We start from the raw sequence: 10,111 nt of genomic DNA on the forward strand, positions 1-10,111 counted from the left end.
ATGATTAACCATGGCATGTGAGAGAGCAGAGGCACAGGAAAAACTGGAGAATTCAGCATCCAGAAGTCCCAATGAGAAGGCAGGAACTGGGATGGAGAGAGGTTGAGGTAAGAGAAGAGAATATTTGAGTTTCAAGATTTTAGTAGAGGTGAATCCACGTGCCCTGTCCTTGGGCCCCCTTCCTCCTCAAGTTCATCTGCTCCTGGATCACGGAGATGTCATGGGTGACTGTGAATCAGCTCCTGCTCCATCCCTACGCTCGGCTGCCCTCCGATCTGCCTCTGCCTGACCCTGACCTTTAAAACACCCCCCTCGTCGCCCTTAGCCAGCTGGAAGCAGTCAGAACGAGTCGCCGTCCCTTATCACCAAAAGGCTGGGATGTTAGGTCGGAGAGAGCCCAGGATCGGATATATGCAGACATGTGATGAGACAATGGACTTCCCCTGGAATTGCTCACAGATCAAGGTGCCAGACACAGATACTGGCTTCTTATCCCTTAATCCACATACCCCCACACAGATACTGACTTCTTTCTGAATACCCCCGCCCATCCCCTGCAGCAGAGAATTCCTCAGCTCATGTCCCCGCCCCTCACCCAACCGCAGTATAAAAAAAGCGCCCCCCTCCCTGTTGGTGTGAATCCACGTGCCACCCTGTCCTTGGGGTACGTGGGTCTCCCGGGGACGCAGAAATAAACCTTTTCCTTTCCTTTCTTTTCTGAAAAAAAAAAAAAAAAAAAGATTTTAGTAGAATCCCCTCCCTCTTTCCCATAGCCAACTTACTTGTGGGCAGAAGTGGGCCAGGCTAAGGTAGAACCAGACCTCATTTCTGGGATGGGAAAGCCAGGTATCCATCCACCCAACGAGGTGCCTTCTGAAGATAAGTTAATTAAAACCACTAACAGGGCACTGGGCAGGAAGCTTAGGGTGGACAGTCAGGAGAAACATTCTTAGAAGCTCTCTGTCCGCAGCAGAGGACTCAGCTTGCCAGACAGCTGACTGGATACAGCTGACAGCTGCAAGCTGAATTATTTGCCTGGCGGTGGTGAAAATACAGAGCCCATTCTCCTCTCATCCTCAAATATAGCATTCAGATGCTCACAGTTGTTATTCTTGAGTGGTGGGTTTATAAAGGCCGCTTCTTACTCTTTATATTTTCCAAGTGTTCAACAGTGTACACGTGTTGCTCAAATGAGAAGTAAATAAAGTCTTGTAAAAAGTGTTATTTGTCTTCTTCCTCACTTTTTGCTACTATTCTCACTTTTGTTCCTTTAAAAAAAAATTTTTTTTTAAAGAAGAGTTTATTTGAGCCAAACTGACGACATATGCCAGGGAGCAAGATCTCAACTGCTCCCTTGTTCCTTCTCAGTTCTACTGCCTCTCACTATTCGTAGTTTTATCTCCTCACCAGGATTACCACATCCGAATCTTCGTGTTTTAGGCTTTCCTACTCCAGTCCCCCTGGCCAGTCTTTTGACACCTCTGCTTCACCTCATCTTTCTTTAGGAAGCTCCTTACTGCCTTTCAGTGAGAACTCAGACTCAGCTCAGTGGTCAAGAGTGCCCAGCAAATGACCTCCCAGTCCTGTTGGCATCCCCCATTCTCAGCACACCCCGCCTCCTCCTCAACTCCCTAGGTGTGGGCCCGCTTCCCCGCTTTTCCCCCTCTGGATTCTGCCTCACTCCTTGTACCCATATCCATTACATCAAGACCCACGTCGAAGTTACCCCCTCAGGAAACCTTGCTTCGCGCAGTTTTTATGTGAATGTATATGCTTCAGTAGTCCTCAGTTATAACTGAGAACTTTTTTTTTTTGTGGACCCAGATGGCCATAATCTTATTTGGCTCACTTGTATGAGGATGAATGAGGTCATCATTTCACTCATAACAAATCCTGCTGCTTATTCATAATATACTTCTCTGAGAGGTTCAAAAGCAATCAGCTCCCCACTCAACAGTGCATTTTTGCCTCATTTTCTTTGCTTGTGCTATTCCTTCTAGCTTGAATGTAAATGTTTTAAAGAAAGTTTCAAAACAGTATTATGACTATTGTTTCACCCCAAAGGATTGGATTAATTTGGATGAAGTTAGTAAATTTAAAAGGTGATTATTTTGACTGATGAATTTTTCTGGACTCGAGAATGAGAAAGGTGTGTAAAAAATTCCAGCATTGTGTTGTGATCCAACTTTTGTACACTTGTTAGTATACACGAGGAGAAAAAGGTCTGGACTTCTGCTCACTGGACTTTTATCACTGATTATCTCTGAGGGAATGGAGGTAGTTACAGAGACTACCTGTTCTTTCCATAATATACTTCGGGAGTGTTTTATATTTTTCTATGAATTAGATTATAATCAGGAAAAAATCGAACACATTTTCAAAAGCTTTACACATACTTGGACTAAGCCACAAAATGTAATTTCCCCAGGTCCGGTGTTGAAGTGAACTAACCTATTTCTATCATCTTTTGAGCAAGGAAAAGATGCTCCAGACCTTTAAGGAACTGAGGATTTTCTTTTCATTTAAAAAGAAAATAGGCCGGCCGGTGTTGCTCAGTGGTTGAGCATCAACCTTTGGACCGGGAGGTCCTGGTTCGATTCCTAGTCAGGCCATATGCCTGGGTTTTGGGCTTGCATGCTGGAGGTGGCTGATCAACAATTCTCTCTCATCATTGATGTTTTTATCTCTCTCTCTCTCTCTCCCTTCCTCTCTGAAATCAATAAAAATATTTTTTAAAAAGGAATTAAAAATAAAAGGAAAGTAGAGACATATGTGAGCTGAGTTTTAATTGTTGCTCGATCACTTCTCATTCAAAAAACTTACCCAAAGCTGTGTTCATTGTGTCTCTCTGTCCACAGCCACACTCACTCCTGGTGTGAATATTTTGCTGTTCCCTCAAAGGTGAATGAAGCTTTCCAGAAAAATCTAGAACTTAAAAACTCAGTTGCAGACCTTCTTCCTCCTCCCTGAGTGTGCTTTAGCGAGATAGCAGCCAGAGCACTACTTTGGAGATGCCCAGGGTCTGGGCTGGGACCTGAGACTTTTATTTCTAACCAGCTCCCAGATGGTGCCTAGGATGCTAGTCTAAGGATCGTGCTTTGAATAACAGGGAGTAGAGTATTTTTCTCTTTCACCTCCCCACTAGCTTCTCTAATGCAGGCCCTTTCAACAGGGCTTTGGGTATAGGAGGCAATAACTAACCCCACTTAGCTAATAGCTAATGTAGCAGAATAATTCCAAATAGTAATGGGTTGATTTCCACTCTTTCCTTTTCTCTCTTTAGTCTTCTTGCTACACTCCTCCCCCTCCCTTCCCACATAGTGCCCTATCCTGGCTATACATTAGAATCACCTGGGAGCTTTTCGGGGTGGGGGAGGGGAGACAGTGCCCCTTGGCCAATGCCATCAGGCTCGGTAAAGGAGGGATCTGGGTATTGACAGCTTTAAAAAAACCTTCCCAGTGATTCTAACGTGTCACCTGGGCTGCACTGTGTTTCATTGCCTCAAGGAGAGATAGGGCAGGTGAAAGAGAAATAGTGTATTATCTATATTCCTTAGGGAAGGAGTGAGGTTAAAATTTTCCCTTCTTCACTCATATCCGTTCGTGACCAGGATGTGGTAGATGGTGGTTCTGTTGGAGCTGCAGGGGATGAGGCGCAGTGATGGAACTCAGAGTGTAAATGAAGCCATGTAGGTACAAGAAACCCAAATATCTGGGAAAGGTCAAGAAGACAGCAGTTATCAGAGACTTGAATTAGGGAAAATTTGAGAGTGAGCTTGCCTCATTGAGGGATAGATGGACTCCCTGGAAGAGGCAATGTCATGACCTTTCTTTCCCTTCCTTGACAAAAAGGAAGGTTCTGACTGAAACATAAACGTTAATATAGTTACTCATTCAGATATGTAAGTTTTCATAATGTAGGCCCAAAAGCCAGGGCCTGCTGCTACCGGCCTTACTCGGTTTCCAAATACCTATCTGGTCACATGCACTTCGTGTAGCACCTGTGTGAGTGCTACCCACCGCAACCAGCTGACTGACAGGTCAGGACCTGCAGCTCTCCCTTGGGCTGATAATGTCCTGTTTGTCATGGCCATGCTCAACCCTGGAGGAACATGAAGGAAGCTGTCAAGTCTGACGTAAGAAAGAATCGGAGTCTCCAGGAGGGAGCAGGGAGGCAATAGCTGAAGGTTCTGGCTGGAGGTGCTAAATCCTATCAACAGAGGGACTAAAGACCGAGTGGCATTTCCAATTGTGTCTTGACTACAGCAAAAACTAGTAGCGCTAACTTGTTCCTCTGTGGTTTGTGATCTCCCCAAACTAGGGCTGACTAGATAGAGGTGGTGGACCAGAGTACACACACACATCACAAGGTGCCCACACACAAACCTCTTTTGCCTCTGGGCAGTGCCAAAGAACTGACCCAGGTTAGATGCCATCTACAGAGGAAAGGAGAGATGAAGTCATGCTACTTTCCCCCCCAAATCAGACCAGCACCACTAGCACAATTTATCAGTGAATTGAGTAAGAGTGGCAAAGTTCGTCAGGCTTACAGAGTATTTGGGTGTCCATGCCGCTATGGAGGATGTCAGAACTTTCTTTCTTTCTTTTTTTTTTTTTTTAATATATTTTATTGATTTTTCACAGAGAGGAAGGGAGAGAGATAGAGAGTTAGAAACATCGATGAGAGAGAAACATCGATCAGCTGCCTCCTGCACATCCCCCACCGGGAATGTGCCCACAACCCAGGTACATGCCCTTGACCAGAATCGAACCCGGGACCTCTCAGTCCGCAGGCCGACGCTCTATCCACTGAGCCAAACCGGTTTCGGCCAGAACTTTCTAGTACACTGTAAATGTCCCTTGTCAGCTGGGGACCAAGGAAACACAGCGGTGGATGGGCTTCTTGGTGGTTCTTGAAGGGCTCAGAAGCTGCAACTATCCAGGAGTTGGGGGATTACCTAAGTGACTACTTTCATAGCCATGATACGGATACAAATCTGAACCTGCCCTATAGAGGTTAAGGGAGGCATTTTTATCAGTTCAGAGCCCCCATGGTCCTTTTGGAAGGCAATCCTGCTTCTCCCATGCTAGGGTGGAGTGACTAGGAAAAGATTTAAATGCAAACTAGTGGTGAGAGTTTGAGTTGAGAAGAGTCCTAAAAGGGTAAACTCAGATGCTAGGTGGAGTTCTGTGGTGAACAAAGCCACCTGGTGAATTGAGGGTCAGAGGGCAGTATGGCCCTTATGCATGGCTGTTTGGCTGGAGGGAGGAGGCAGGGTTCTAATTAGCTTGACCCAAACCAGGGAGCAATGCAAGTGTTCTCCGCCCTGGTTCGGCCTGCAATACCCCTCTGGTCACCCTGTCGGCAAAGCTCCCTTAGCATTCCTCTCAGTGATGAGAGTCCAGTTGCAAATTTTGAGAAAATGTGGAGAAGTGTGCTCAGGTCTAGAATGCATGTGGCACCCTTCACTTTCCTTCACCTAAACGAATGGAATGGAATAACTGTTCCTGAGATGTATGCTTCCTTCCTGGTGTTAAGGAACGCTTCCAGCAGGAGGCAGCACCATGTTGAGTATTGTAACTAGAAACTAACCTTCATTCCTCCTGAGAATTTAAGAGTAAGGGGCTACGGCTCAAAGGGCTTCCTTTATTTTATTTTAAAATATATATTGATTTCAACACAGGTGTATTCAGTTTGAAATTCATTTCAACTGTACTTCTTTGTGCACTTTCCTGTATGTTATGCTTCAATAAAAAATGTATTACTAAACATGAAATTATATATATATATATTGATTGATTTTAGAGACCGAGGAAGACCACTTGCTGGTCTATTAACAAATCCAGCTCTTCCTGAAGTATTGGGAGAAAGAGAGAGAGAGAGAGAGACATGTATTTGTTGTTCCACTTATTTATGCATTCATCGCTTCTTGTATATGCCCCGACCAGGGATCAAACTCACAACCTTGGTGTATCGGGAGGACGTTCTAATCAACTGAGCTACCAGGCCAGGGTCAAAGGGCTTCCTTTAAAACTGGCTTCCCTGGTCTATGGTCTCTGAACAGTTGGGGAAGGAAGGATTCCCCTCCACGTTGGCAGTGGGGCGCCCTCTCCCACTCTCCTTGCAGGATACGTTGAAGTCACACATTCAAGGAAACCTAATCATTAGGGAATGTACTTTTCCCCAATTAACCTGCATGTCCTTACCTTCTCATGCCTATTTAATCTGCTGCATTTGAGGTGGCTTTGCTCAAGTTAGTTCCAGAAACAGAGGTGTCTGATGCCTGTCACAGCTCTTCTATGCAGGATTAATCGTCCCCACAGCAAGGAGCACATGTCTGCTCAGTGGGGGCAGGGAGGGTTGGCCATGCTAAATTCTGAACTGAATTGTGAGGAGGCCAGGTTTCTGATTTCAGCAATGAAAGCTGCATGCACAACACAGAAATCACACACATGGCTTCAATTCCTGGAGGTGTTATACGAGCTTCTGAAAGGCTTAGTTTTGCCCATTGCTCTCTTTAGTGCATAAAACAGTGCCTGCACATAGGCACATAGTAGGCACTAAATAAATGGCCCTTCCATAAATGAGAAAATGCTATCAATCTTCTTTCATTCCTTTGTCTCCCTACCCCCACCCCACTAAGTCTAAGCAACCCAATGAACATCTGAATGACTCTGCTTTCTTCCTCCAGATTTACCTTAACACCAATCTGTTACTGCCTTGTGCTCTAATACCTCCAACCAACATCCTCGTTGCCTACTGCTCAGACTCCAAACAGCCCAGATCTCAGTTCCAGCCTATGTGTTATAATGAGGATGGGCTTTCATACTGGACAGACAGAACCTGGAATCCCAATTCTGATATACATTAGCCATGGACATGTATAAAACGGGAATAAAAACACCTACTTTAAGTGATGGGGACCATAAATAAGATTGTAGCAAAGCTCCAGAATGCAGAAGGCATTCATTCAACCAATGCTTTTTGTTTCAATAATCTAAAGCTATGGTATCCGAATTTACCTTGTGCTACCCAGCACACTTCGGTCTCACACACTATATTCATTCCAGACAGCACACCTGTGCTCAGGCAGCTTCCCTACAGCCTCCGTATCCTTTGGGCTCTTCAACCGCTCCTCTCCTGCTGACCTGTCACACTCTCACTCCACTTATTTGCACTTAATCATGCCTCCTGGGATTATTTTTTCTCAGGTGTTTGTCTTGAAATTCTCTTGTATTGCCTTAAGACAGTGGCTCTCAACCTTGGCTGCACATTAGAATCACCTGGGAATCTTTTTAAAATCCTGATTTCTGGGCCTCATCCTCTGGAAATTCTGTTTCTTTGTTACTAATGTTGTGGCCCCACCTCATAACGAAGAAACAGAATTTCTGGAGGATGAGGCCCAGAAATCAGGATTTTAAAAGGATTCCCAGGTGATTGTAATGTGCAGCCAAGGTTGAGAACCACTGCCTTAAGATCTAGCATCATGCTGGGTGTGGATAAGAGATTTAACAAAGGCTTGTTAAATCAGAATGAGGTTGGATATATCTGGAAAAGACCACTTGTTGAGTCTTTTAAAGAACCCAGGTCTTCCTGAAATACTGGTTTCAGGCCTTGGGATTTCTTGGTTGGCTATGTGTCCTTGAACTTTCCTTGAGTTGTTTCAACAATGATGAATATCATACTAAAGGGTGCCAGTCAAAAGATGGCCTCCTCCCTAGCTCACCTGACCCCCTGGGACCTGGAGGGATGCCCACAGCTGTGCCAACAGTGGTGTGGAGGTTGGAAAATTACTGGAAGTTCAGGTCCCTATCTGCCACTCATGCTCACTGGGAGCATTCCCCAAAGTTTGTTTTTGCCTTTCTTACTGCTTACTCTGTGCAGCTCCCAAATTGGCATTTCTTTCTGATCTCTTTTCTGAGACTCACAGACCAGAAATCTCCGACGCATCTCTCCTCCTACCTCACCAAGTGCTGTTAAGCCTCCTTTTCCAAAGTAGCCTATTACCATTTCCACCGACCTGGTTCAGCCTCTTCATTTATGTCTGGAAAACCCAACAGCTTTGACATTCCTCCAGCTAAACTTCTCTCCTGGCCCCTGTACCTCAGGCCATTTATGATCCAGGAAGGCGCTCCCCAAATTAAAATCCTGCTGGAATCTGATTCTCTTCACTCGTGGCATCAACACAGCCTCCTACCCTCGGACAATCACATATTGTTTTATGACATTTCTGGGTGTCCTTTTACTATTCATAGAACCTCTCATCTCCAGATCAGGTTGTAAGCTCCTTGGGAACACACAGCATAGCTTAAAACACTTCTATTTCCTGTTTATCGCATGTGGCTCTGTCCCACAGTCAACTGGGTTTCCCTGACTGCAAACAGTGCTTTTGCTGATGCTAGAGGGTGAGCAGGCCAAACTGTGATGGTTTCCTAGAGTATCTCTAGAGAAGCCTTAAGACTCCATACACTGGGATCTTACACTGGACCACAGGAGCCCTTACTGGTATCTAAGATTTTAAATTCCTCAAGGATAAGGACTGTGTCATAGGTCTTTGTTATTCCACATGATCCAGCCAGAATAATGCTCAAGAAATACCTGGATCCTGAAATATAGCACCTAGAAGAGGAATGGATCAGATCATGTGGACTTGTGGGCAAGACCTCTGGTTGGTCAGGAGGGGAGAGAGTAAGGTGCTTTCAATGAAAAGCTAAGGGATTGGGAAGGCTGATCAGATCTTGTTTGATCCTAGTTGGAGCTTTAGTTGTTCTTTGCTCTGGTGGTGGTGGTCTCTCCATGGTTTCACTTTCTTTTTATACCAAAAGGGTATGCTGTGTGCCTAGAGTCAACAGGCCACTGTGGCTGGGCCCTTCCACATACCATCACCAGGCACATGGATTCCAGCTGCAGGAAGGGGACTCCAACTCAGCTACAGAAAAGGCCAGGCCAGGGACTTGGCCACTAAGGCCTGCTTCTCCCCAGACAGCAGATTGACCAGTGCTATGAGCACAGAGCTTGTCAAGTCCATGTCAGCCACTGCCTCTTGGCCGGAGGCCATCACCACCCAGCCTATGATGAGAAACACCTTGTTTCTCAGCAAACAGCCAGTTCAAACCCAGGCCCATCTCTCATTTCCTAGTGTGTGACTTTAACTTCTGAGCTGGTCTAAGCTGTAAAATGAGGATGACACTTGCTCTACTTGTCACAGGATCAGCATGAGAATCAAAAATGAGATAATGTCTAGGAAAGTGCTTACAGAGCCAGATCATTCAGAAGGGCTCCTCCACATCTGCCTGGCATCCAAGGAAGGCCCTTAGAGATCTGGCCTTTTTTAGACATTTATAAAAGCCATCCCCACTCACATAAATTGCCTGCTCTGGCCAAAGCAGTCAACTTGATGTCCTGTCCTTGCACACCCTGAATCCATAAGACCACCCGATCCCGGAAACACTGGGCGCCTGCCTCCGCCCAGCCCGCTCCTTCTCAGGACAAACTGTAATGTCACTTCTATGAAGCCTCCATTTGCATGGACCACTTGCTGGTAACTAATCCTATATAATCTCTTTTGTGCTACTTTTCTTAATTGGTAAATCATATGCTTCAATGAAATGATAAAGCAGAAAGCTGGTGGAAAAGAGAGAGAGAGAGCGAGAGAGAGGGCTTGTCTCATGTTTGTATCCCTAATGGCAGCTCACACAAAGGGATCACTCAACAAATATCAGGGGCACATGGATCGAAGAGGCTCTACACTGGCCAAGGCTCAGGCTCTTCCCTTTGATTCTTGCATGAACGAAGCACAGAGTGAAGGTGACAGGTCACTTGCCAGGCTTAGGAAACAAAGCCCAGAAGAGGCGGCACCCACCACGGAAAAACAAGAGATGGAGCGTGGCGCAGTTCACACCCAGTCCCATCTCTCCTTTTGCTAGTGTGTGATTTTGACTTTCGAGCTGTAAAGTGAGGATGACACTTGCTCTACTTCCGTCACAGATCAGCATGAGAATCGAAGGAGATAATGTATAGGAAAGGGCTGTACATGCACTGTGCAGAGTAGTTGGTGTTAGCTATGCCCATGGAGTAGAAAAAAGCTCAGACAGGGGCCACGTTTTGGCC

This window comes from Myotis daubentonii, chromosome 2 (assembly GCF_963259705.1).
Source record: "Myotis daubentonii chromosome 2, mMyoDau2.1, whole genome shotgun sequence".
NCBI classification, from domain to species: Eukaryota; Metazoa; Chordata; class Mammalia; order Chiroptera; family Vespertilionidae; genus Myotis; species Myotis daubentonii.